This window comes from Schistocerca nitens, chromosome 11, assembly GCF_023898315.1.
Source record: "Schistocerca nitens isolate TAMUIC-IGC-003100 chromosome 11, iqSchNite1.1, whole genome shotgun sequence".
Lineage (NCBI taxonomy): Eukaryota > Metazoa > Arthropoda > Insecta > Orthoptera > Acrididae > Schistocerca > Schistocerca nitens.
The window spans coordinates 125140362-125152640 of record NC_064624.1 but is presented as its reverse complement, the minus strand read 5'-3'; the positions used below and the strand labels follow the sequence as shown (position 1 = coordinate 125152640).

General features: G+C 45.8%; 1 protein-coding gene across 1 annotated transcript in view; it reads left to right on the top strand.

The window, feature by feature from the left end:
- LOC126212700 (pleckstrin homology domain-containing family G member 5) overlaps positions 1–12279 on the top strand; it is an 870566-nt gene that overhangs the window by 368297 nt on the left and 489990 nt on the right. The window lies entirely within an intron of this gene.

Below are 12279 nucleotides of genomic sequence, written 5' to 3'. Positions count from 1 at the left end.
AGGTGAGCGCCACAATCAGGACTGCATACGACCGAGGCACACAGGGCCAACACCCGGCATCGTGGTGTGGGGAGCGATCTCCTACACTGGCCGTACACCACTGGTGATCGTCGAGGGGACACTGAATAGTGCACGGTACATCCAAACCGTCATCGAACCCATCGTTCTACCATTCCTAGACCGGCAAGGGAACTTGCTGTTCCAACAGGACAATGCACGTCCGCATGTATCCCGTGCCACCCAACGTGCTCTAGAAGGCGTAAGTCAACTACCCTGGCCAGCAAGATCTCCGGATCTGTCCCCCATTGAGCATGTTTGGGACTGGATGAAGCGTCGTCTCACGCGGTCTGCACGTCCAGCACGAACGCTGGTCCAACTGAGGCGCCAGGTGGAAATGGCATGGCAAGCCGTTCCACAGGACTACATCCAGCATCTCTACGATCGTCTCCATGGGAGAATAGCAGCCTGCATTGCTGGGAAAGGTGGATATACACTGTACTAGTGCCGACATTGTGCATGCTCTGTTGCCTGTGTCTATGTGCCTGTGGTTCTGTCAGTGTGATCATGTGATGTATCTGACCCCAGGAATGTGTCAATAAAGTTTCCCCTTCCTGGGACAATGAATTCACGGTGTTCTTATTTCAATTTCCAGGAGTGTATTTTATTCAAAGGAGGACGTGATTGCAGAAACTAATAGTTATTTTACAGACTTGGACAATTCCTGCTATTCGGAAGGGATCAACAAATTAGAACAGCGTTGGACTGAGTGTATAAGTCTAAAAGGAGACTATGTCGAAAAATAAAAAAAAGGTTTACCGCAAACAGGTAAGAAGTTTTCATTTTTGCACGGACTTTTCAAACGTCCCTCTTATTGACTGAAAATTGCGAAAAAAAGAATATCAAATGAAAATATCGGCACTCGATATTACCATCTTGGTATCGACATGTCGATGATTACAGGTAGAAAATATTGCCGGTGTGTTTTTATTTGCTGGAGCAAAAATGGATACATCGATATCTAGTCCATACCGTCATAAATCAGTCTGTCTTATCAGGATTAAGCTAAAACTGAAATATAAGCTAACGAAACAATACAGGTAGACCTACACAATGTTGACACCAATAAAACCCCTGTAAATGTTTGCATTGCTGCGTAGTAAAAAAGCCCTGACGCCAGTTTCGGCTAGAGACGCTGGTTGTATTGTTGCAAATGAACATAATTTTTGTGCAGCAATTGTTTGTAGCCGCAAACTAACTTATCGAGGGAGAAATTTGGATAAAAAGTGAGGATTAATGTCGGGTCAATATGGTATTTAACCCTTGAGTAGTCGTTTTCTTTTGTTATGTTGTCGTCCATACGGGTTCTTCACAGATGTGAATTAGTGAAGCTTCTGATTCCACTTTGGAGATCAATATTTGATAATTTTTGTTTGAATGTGGCTGTTGTTGGGGAGAGGGGTTATATATTTCTCGAAACAAAAAAAAAAATGACGTGGCTCGAAAAACAAGAGGCAGGCGTGCGATAGTGTTCTACTATCTCCTAAACTTAGCTGAAACAAATGTATTTTGCATTTTTAAATTCAATAAAAATGAAAATAAATCACTGAAGACAATTTCTTTTTAACCTGTCTTGCACGGGAACTTACGAAGCTCCAAATGGAAAGGAGATACCCAAGCACCACAGGTTCCTAAGTAGATAGGGAGGCACGGACTTTTCAGTGCTTGAAACGGGAGAGACTGTAAACAGGCCGCAAGAGGAAAGGAAGAGAAAAAGAGGAAGACGTTACGAGTGTGGCAGGTGACGGGACAAATCAACCAGGAAATGTGTTTTGGGGCGATAAGTGGACCTGCACTGATCATTTGAAGGAAGTTTGGGTCAGTTGTTTGGATAATGCGGGCTGAAATAATACATGTGTAAGAAAGAAATTTTAGAAATTTTGATTTAATTGCTGTGTTAGTGAGATCCATACACAGATGCTGCAATGTATGATCCACAAACCACACTTATCGTTTATATTTAGTGCAGTAGGCGCTTCAGTCCGGAACCACGCTGCTGCTACGGTCGCAGGTTCGAATCCTGCCTCGGGCATGGATGTGTGTGATGTCCTTAGGTTAGTTGGGTTTAAGTAGTTCTAAGTCTAGAGGGCTGATGACCTCAATATTAAGTTCACATTCGTTTCTTCATTAAATTATGATTTAATGTGGATATTGTAGTAATTATTATAAAAATGTTATTTCTGCTATCTTCTTAAGCTGCCTTTTCCGACCCCAGGTTCTACACCTCAAATTGTTCTGTGGAGCATCCTCTCTATTATTGCACGCTGTTGCGGAGACACCCTGTATATTCAGCGCACTTCCACATGGACTCCGTTCATTCTGAAACATTACTTTTATCGTTTTAAGAGTATACCCGATTACTTTTTGAAGTGTATCTTGTGAAACAACCTTTGCTGCATCCAGGATTCGAGCTTAGGTTCTGTAGATCCCTGACCTTTGTTTTGCGTACCTTTCACTTCACTTTGTATACCCCAAAGGGAAGGTATCCAAGAGTGCCAAATCAGGTGAATGTGGTGGCCACAGGCTTCTTGAACCTCTGCCCATCCATCTGTTGGTGAATCTTCAATTCTGGTGCTCCCTCACTATGAGAACAAAGTGAGTGGGGTGCTCCATCCTGTTGGAACGCAACACTACCAGAGATCTCTTCTTTCTGAAGCTGTAGCCCCAGGAATTTCCCCAACATATCAAGGTAAAAGTTTCCTGTAGTTTAATGTTTTGGTTAAGTGACAACCAACAGCTATTTATTTATTTATTTACATAGTTTATGCCCACATTGGGGCACTAAAATAAAATACAACAGAGTCTACAATGATTAAGTTTACGTCTTAGCAGTCAGCAATTTCTTCGTTCCCAAAACTTCTTCATTCGCTGTGACCTGGCTGCTCGTTCTTCTGCAGGTATGACGTACTTCTTCCTTTCTGGTGATTTGAATGTCAGCTGTGTGTATTTGTTCTTCAGAAGCAGTTTCTCTTCTCTGTGTTGAATTTGGTGTGTGGTGATGTTCAGTTCAAAATGGTTCAAATGGCTCCGAGCACTACGGGACTTAACTTCTGAGGTCATCAGCCCCCTAGGACTTAGAACCACTTAAACCTAAGTAACCTAAGGACACCACACACATGGATGCCCGAGGCAGGATCCGAACCTGCGACCGTTGCGGTCACGCGGTTCCAGACTGTAGCGCCTAGAACCTCTCGGCCACTCCGGCCGGCCGATGTTCAGTTCATCCAGACCACTTTGTACTTCTTTAAACCAGATGTTTTTTGGTTTTACTGTTCCAGAAGTAACCAAAAGTTGCTTCAGGATTCTGGTATTTGGTAGACGAGACATGGGCCGAAAAATGCAACCCTTCGTTTTCGCATTGTATCAATAATGGATTCACTTTCTTTATGCACTACTGAATTGGAGAAAAGTCTCCACTGCTCATTAACTTGATGTTTCGTACTGATAATTGTCCACAGTATTCTTCTGTCAACTTCCTGCAATTTGTCACTTGTTGCTTCAGCTTTTAGTCTGAATAGTGTTTCGCTTGCATATGTCGCTTCCGGTTTAACGACGGAGGAGTAATGTCGAAATTTATTGAGAGAGGTCGTTTCTTCTAGGTTGGCTACGTGGTTCCCTGCGCTCGCTGAATTTTTAATGTTCTACTATCTATTGATGCTCTTTCGTTAACATTCCAGGTAATAATCTCACCAAGATATTTAAACTTTTTTACTAGCTTGATTTTCTGATCGTTATGAAGTATGATATGGGATGTGTCAACTGGGAATTTGGATATCAATTTCCGATTTCTCAAACGAAATTTGCAATCCGAATTTTACAGCTAATCGTTCTAGTTATTCTATCTGAACCTTTGCTTCATCGGTATTGCTTGCTAACAGCGCCAAATCATCTGTAAATGCAAGGCAGTTAAGTCGAATCTTTCTTCCAATCTTAACAGATAGTGGGCATATCTTGTTCCATTCAAGCATGATTTTCTCCAGCAAAATGGTTCAAATGGCTCTGAGCACTATGGGACTTAACTTCTGAGGTCATCAGTCCCCTAGAACTCAGAACTACTTAAACCTAACTAACCTAAGGACATCACACACATCCATGCCCGAGGCAGGATTCCAAGCTGCGACCGTAGCGGTCGCGCGGTTCCAAACTGAAGCGCCTAGAACCGCTCGGCCACTCCGGCCGGCTTTTCTCCAGCACACAATTGAACAATAATGGAGACAATCCATCGCCTTGTCGAAGGCCAGTATGAATCTCAAACGGTTCAGAGAATTCATTTCTGAACCTTACTCTAGCTTTAGTATTTCGAAGGGTGACTGCAACTAGGTTGACAAGTTTCTGATGTAAACCAAATTCTTTAAGAATTGACAGTAGTGATTCACGATGGATACTATCGTAGGCTTTTTTAAAATCAACAAACGTGATCATTAATTTCTTGTCCCTTACGCTTTGATGTTTCATTACCCATTTAATAATTTGATCAGGGCAGCTTCGTCCTGGACGAAAGCCTCCTTGATAATCGCCTAGTTCACCATCAAGCTGTTCATAAATTCTGAAATACAGAACTTTGGAAAAAATTTTATAAGTAATATCCAGCAAGAATATACCCCCATAATTATTTGGATCCAATCTATCTCCTTTTTTGTGGGTGGGTTATTGCAACGACCATTAAGTAATTGAAAAAATGCATTTTTAACCATCAGTTGTTAGTTATAAAACCCTACATGTCCATCGCTTTCTGTCATGTACCATCTTCGCAGATATCCCCCTGCCCCACAGCTCGTGGTCTAGTGGCAAGCGTCTCCGAGTCGCGGGGTACCGGATTCGATTCCCGGCCGGACCAGGGATTTTCTCTGTCCGGGGACTCATCATTCGAAAAGTGCCGAGGCTGGAAATGGAAAGATTTGGAACTTGTACAGGCCCTGATGACCACGATGTTGAGCGCCCCATAAACCAACATCATCATTATCATCATCATCATCATCATCATCATCATCGCAGATATCCTGGGAGTAGCGAAGCGACTCAAATAACTTGATAAAAGGAAGTCTTCCGGTCCAGACTGTATACCACCTAGGTTCCTTTCAGAGTGTGCAACCGCTCGCTCGAGAAAGATCCGTGTCCAGAGACTGGATAGTTGCACAGGTTACACCAATATTTAAGAAGGGCAATAGGACTATACTAAATTATAGGCCCATATCACTAACTCCGATACGCAGCAGGATGTTGGAACATATATTGTGAATTACCTCGAAGAGAACCGTCCTGGTGCTGCCGTGCCACCGAGACTATACGGCCTACCCAAGATTCATAAGAAAGGGGTCCCGCTTCGTCCGATCGTAACTTGGGTGCTCCTACCTACAATCTAGCCAAGTATTTAGCATCTGTTCTTGGCCCTCACGTCGGTAAATGCGAACATCACATTCCCAATTCTATGGTGTTTATTCAGAGATTGAAGTCCTTGTCTCTTAGTCCCGGCGATTTGCTTGTGAGCTTTGATGTCGTGTCGCTTTTTACCCGGGTTCCGCTGGAAGAATCCTTGCAATTAATTGGTGAGAAACTGGATGAGAACACAACCAGGCTTTGTCGCCACGTGCTGACGTCGACGTACTTTTTATTCAATGACAAATATTTTGAACAGACTGACGGAGCGGCTATGGGGAGCCCACTGTCCCCAATAGTCGCCAACCTTTTTATGGAAGATTTGGAGGACATGGCGCTGAAGACGGCGTCCTTAAAACCAACCTGTTTCTGGAGGTACGTTGACGACACGTTTATGGTGTGGCCTCATGGGAGAGAGGGTCTTGACCGCCTCCTAGATCATTTTAATTCCCTGCATCCTAGCATCAAGTTTACCATGGAGGTGGAAAGTGATGGAAAGCTTCCGTTTCTGGATGTTCTGGTGTACAGAAAGGATGATGGGACACTGGGACACAGTGTTTATCGAAAGCCTACGCATACGGACCGTTACCTGCATCCTTCTAGCTGTCATCCATCGTTCCAGCGTACGGGGGTCCTGCGAACGTTGGCGAGAAGAGCTCATGCCATTTCAGATGGAGAAAGCTTGACACAAGAATTGGACCATCTTAAGGTTGTGTTCAAGCAGAATGGCTATACAGATAAACAGATCCGTCGTGCTTTCCAGTTTGGACCATCGCCTGAACCAACAGAAGATACCTGCAAATCGGTGGCTTTTCTGCCTTTTGCTGGGAGCATTTCCTCGAAGATAGGAAGAATTCTAAAAAGATATCACATTAAAAGTATTTTTCGTCCGCCGGCCAAGCTTAGAGCGCATTTTGGCTCTGTTAAGGATGACTTGGGTTTGAGGAAGCCCGGTGTGTACAAGATCCCTTGCCACTGTGGGAAGGCTTATATTGGTCAGACGATCCGGACCATTCAGGACCGATGTGTTGAGCATCAGCGGCACACACGGCTGCTTCAACCCGAGAAATCAGCAGTGGCGGAGCACTGTCTCACCGAGGGACACAGAATGCAATATGATGCGACACAAATGGTTGCCCCTGCATCTCGCTATTGGGACTGTGTTTTAAAACAATCTATAGAGATTCGTTTATCTGACAATCTTATTAATATTAAGTAAGACTTGGGACCCGGTGTTATCTGACATTAAAAAACAACGGTCTGCGTCTCAATCGTTGGAATAGAATTTTTTTGAAATTTCTTTTATTTTTGACAGCGATATCTCGATTTCGCCTCTTTCCACCACTGGCGGCGCGGCATGTTTACTGCACTAGAGGGCAGCTACGGCACCTTCTCGCGCACGCGTTGTGGGCCTTCTGCGGCCTATATATGGGCTGCCGCTTGCGCTGGGAAGTCAGTTCCGGCGAGATTGTGCACCAGCGCACTCACCTGATGATGGCGGCCAGTTGGACCGCGGAAATATTGTGTCTGGAAGACGTCATGATCCGGCTGCATACCCGAGAAGAATATTATCGAGAACCGTCTGTTGGCTAATATGGATACAGAAAACATCGCATATGGAAAACACAACTAGCTTTGAGTGATATCGACAAGGAATTTCAGATTCATTGCCTATTTCTGGATTTCCAGAACGCTTTTGGCCGGCCGCTGGCGGCCGAGCGGTTCTAGGCAGTCTGGAACCGCGAGACCGCGACGGTCGCAGGTTCGAATCCTGCCTCGGGCATGGATGTGTGCGATTTCCTTAAGTTAGTTGGGTTTATGTAGTTCTAAGTTCTAGCGAACTGATGACCTCAGATGTTAAGTCCCATAGTGCTCAGAACCATTTGAACCTTTTTTTGAATCAGATCGCTTTTGACACCGTACCTCACAGCTGCTTGTAACCAGATTGCTTCCTTATGCGATTAGACTCGTGATTTACCGTCAAAGAAGTTCGTAATAATCGACGGAAAGTCATCGAGTAAAACTGAAGCGATTTCTGGCGTTCCCCAAGGTAGCGTTATAGGCCGTCTGGTGTTCCGTATTTACGTAAACGATTTAGAACAATCTGAGCAACCGTCTTACGTAATTTTCAGATGATACTGTTGTCTATCGTCTAGTAAACTCATTAGAAGATCAAAACGAATTGCGAAACGATATAGGAAACGTATCTGTATGGTGCGAAAATTGGCAATTGACCCTAAATAATTAAAAGTGTGAGGCCACGATAAATCACACAAATTTAAAGACCTTTAATTCAACTAAGTACACAGAAATTACAATTACGAATAACTTAAATTGGAAAGAATACATAGAAAATGTCGTGGGGAAGGCAAACCAAAGACTGCGATTGATTGGTAGAACGCTTACAAGATGCAACAGATCTACTAAAAATACTGCCTACACTACGCTTGTCTGTCCTCTTCTGGAATACTGCTGTGTGATGTGGGATCCTTAACAAATAGGATTACAGGAGTACATCGAGAATGTTCAGGGAAGGGAAGCGTGTTTTTTATTATCGAGAAAAGAGAAGAGAGCGTCACGGACATGAGGCAGGATTTAGGGTGGACATCATTAAAACAAAGGCTTTACTCGTCATGGCTGATTCTTCTAACGAAATTTCTAACCTTATCTTCCGAATGTGAAAATACATTGCTGACGCCGACCTACATAGGAAGAAACGATCATGATAAAATAAGGGAAATCAGAGCTCGCTCGGAAAGATTGTCGTTTCTTTGCGCGCGCTATTCGAGAGTGGAATAATGGAGAATTATTGTGGAGGTGGTTCGATGAACCCTCTGCCAGGCACTTAAGTGTGATTTGCAGAATATCAATGTAAATGCAGATGAAGATGTAGACGTAAAGTGAAAACAGACCAGATAAAAGCATATTTCATGTTCCTTTCAAGTTGATACAACCTCAAGTTGATATACAATCATTAGTTAAATACAGCACTTTCAGCATGTAACGAACACGGGTTCAGAGTGTTTAATGTGAAAGGGACGAAAAATCACAGTGGAGCGTAAGCAGAAGAAACAAGCAAAGACAATCGTCTGTAGCCTATCACCACAGAAGCCTGCATGAGAAAGTGAAAGCATGAAGTGGAAGATTTGGACCCCACATGGAACACTTTATGCTTCAGCATGACAATGCGAGGCCCCCTACGTGCGCCGCGACATCGGCCAACAATCCAACGCCTTGGGTTCACGATCTGTCATTGATCATCATCCGTACTGTCCCGACTTCGTCCCATCCGACTTCCATTCGTTTCCAAAATTTAAAGAACGTCTTCGATGATTGCACTATGATAGCGACGAAGCGGCGGAAGGGTAGCTGAGACTGTTGCTCCGTCAACACAGTCGAAGATTCTACAGCGACGGTATCAACAAACTGGTATTGCGTTGGGAGAAATGTGTTCGGCGCTAGGGGAACTATGCTGAGAAATAAATATGTAGAAATGAAGAATAAATACGTACACTTTTAGTAAAGTTAGTTTTATTTAAATAGCTATAAGAGTGTCAAAATAAAAAATTCGGAGGCATTAATTTTCAGCATGCTCTCGTAGTTTCAGTATTTCACGAGAGATGGCTCTGTGTACTCTTGCAACTAGTCCCGCCTTTCTCCAGAGTTTTACTGAATTGTTACATCTGTCTGGTTAGCGAGGCAGGAAGCGACGTCCATTTACAAAGATCGTAACTTTTTAATCTTGATTGTTGGAGGGTGAGGGAAGAGGGCATAAGAATACACACTCCTGGAAATTGAAATAAGAACACCGTGAATTCATTGTCCCAGGAAGGGAAAACTTTATTGACACATTCCTGGGGTCAGATACATCACATGATCACACTGACAGGACCACAGGCACATAGACACAGGCAACAGAGCATGCACAATGTCGGCACTAGTACAGTGTATATCCACCTTTCGCAGCAATGCAGGCTGCTATTCTCCCATGGAGACGATCGTAGAGATGCTGGATGTAGTCCTGTGGAACGGCTTGCCATGCCATTTCCACCTGGCGCCTCAGTTGGACCAGCGTTCGTGCTGGACGTGCAGACCGCGTGAGACGACGCTTCATCCAGTCCCAAACATGCTCAATGGGGGACAGATCCGGAGATCTTGCTGGCCAGGGTAGTTGACTTACACCTTCTAGAGCACGTTGGGTGGCACGGGACACATGCGGACGTGCATTGTCCTGTTGGAACAGCAAGTTCCCTTGCCGGTCTAGGAATGGTAGAACGATGGGATCGATGACGGTTTGGATGTACCGTGCACTATTCAGTGTCCCCTCGACGATCACCAGTGGTGTACGGCCAGTGTAGGAGATCGCTCCCCACACCATGATGCCGGGTGTTGGCCCTGTGTGCCTCGGTCGTATGCAGTCCTGATTGTGGCGCTCACCTGCACGGCGCCAAACACGCATACGACCATCATTGGCACCGAGGCAGAAGCGACTCTCATCGCTGAAGACGACACGTCTCCATTCGTCCCTCCATTCACGCCTGTCGCGACACCACTGGAGGCGGGCTGCACGATGTTGGGGCGTGAGCGGAAAACGGCCTAACGGTGTGCGGGAGCGTAGCCCAGCTTCATGGAGACGGTTGCGAATGGTCCTCGCCGATACCCCAGGAGCAACAGTGTCCCTAATTTGCTGGGAAGTGGCGGTGCGGTCCCCTACGGCACTGCGTAGGATCCTACGGTCTTGGCGTGCATCCGTGCGTCGCTGCGGTCCGGTCCCAGGTCGACGGGCACGTGCACCTTCCGCCGACCACTGGCGACAACATCGATGTACTGTGGAGACCTCACGCCCCACGTGTTGAGTAATTCGGCGGTACGTCCATCCGGCCTCCCGCATGCCCACTATACGCCCTCGCTCAAAGTCCGTCAACTGCACATACGGTTCACGTCCACGCTGTCGCGGCATGCTACCAGTGTTAAAGACTGCGATGGAGCTCCGTATGCCACGGCAAACTGGCTGACACTGACGGCGGCGGTGCACAAATGCTGCGCAGCTAGCGCCATTCGACGGCCAACACCGCGGTTCCTGGTGTGTCCGCTGTGCCGTGCGTGTGATCATTGCTTGTACAGCCCTCTCACAGTGTCCGGAGCAAGTATGGTGGGTCTGACACACCGGTGTCAATGTGTTCTTTTTTCCATTTCCAGGAGTGTACGTAGTGCCCATGATGGGCAGAAATTCCATTTCAAGGCAAGCAATTTCCTGAATCTATAAAACCCAACTGTTGGCCTAAGACATCCAATCAAAAGCCCACAACTGCCTCCGACTCCTCAAACTCCTCTCTGGCCGGACATGGGGTTTGCACCCCTCTACCATCCTTCACACCTACAAATCCTAAATTTGTCCCATCCTCTGTTATGCCAGTCCCACCTGGGTATCTGCCCCCCCCCCCCAAATTCTATAAGCCCCTCCAGATCCCCGAGCGTCACGCACTCCACCTCGCCTTCCGTATACGCCTCCCGTCCCCCACGCGGATCCTCTACGACCTCATTCCTTTCCCCCATCTGCTCCTCTTCCTCAAATATATCCGCATCCTCTACACCTCCCGCCGCCTTGATCCCCCTCACCCCCTGGTTGCTCCTCTCCTCTCCCATCCCGACCCCCTGCCACACCTTCACTGTTGTGTCCCCCCTACCCTCCATCTCTACACCCTTCATCTCCTTTCCCAAGGTGGCTTCCGTCAACTCCCCCTCCCAGATGGTGCCCTCTCTCCCTCCATCTATCCCTCCTATCAACTCTGATCCCCACCCCCCCCTCCTTTCCTCCGACCTTTCCCTGGGCTCCCTCTTCCCCCCCTTCCATCCATCCTGTTTTCTCCCCACCAAACCTCTTCCTCCCTCCATTATCCCCCCCCCCCCGAGTCCTTTTTGTATTCCCCTCCTCTGCCTTCCCCACTCCCTGTCGCGTCTGCCCAGCATCCCCCACCCCTCTTATGGGTCGTCATCCTCCATCGGCTCCTTTCCCACCTCCCCCCCTTTCGCTTTTCCTCTCCTTCCCCCCTTTTTTATTTTCCCACCATCTGTCCAGTTTCCCCCCACCTGCTCTCGGCTGTGGTCTGTCACATTTGACAACTTTTTAGTGCAGTGTTCCAGTGACTGTTCAGTGTTGCTCATCTTTCTCGTGTTGCGAACAGAAACCGTGCTGTCGCTAGGTGTGACTTTTATATCTTTTGCGAACAGAAACCAGACAGTCGCCGTGTTTTTTAATTGTCTGTCTATTGTTTTACCTGTCTGCTTCGTATGTACTTTATGATCCCTCTGTTCTTTTGTTTTAAGTTCCACGATTTTTTTCCCGCCATGTTACTCTTTAAGTCTCCGATTTTATCGCCTGTTTTTATTATTTATTCACTTCACCTTTTTAAAACAAAGTCTGTAGGCTGAAGAGCGGCGTACTACGCTGCTACCAGCCCGCCCCCTTCGGGGGGAATTGAAATTCAATAAAGAAAAAAAAATTAGCCTAAGATGAACGTCGAGCACAAAATTTAACATATCCCAAATTGTAAAATGTCAAAGGATAAACTTCCGTCTATTTCGGAAGTGACACGACACGTTCTCATTATTTTATTTCAATTGCTAACCATTTCGGTGTATCGTTTTTCGTTACAGATTGTCATAATGTTAAAATTAAAACAAAATTTTAATCAACGATACCGCACCTATTTTCATATTGAGTGCGCGGCATTTTTTTTTAAATTCATTAAATATTTAATTCAGTATGAGTTTACAGTTATTAAATTTCCACGAATTATTAACTAGGCTATGTCTGGCATTTTCCCTTTTTGCTCAATGCCTTTA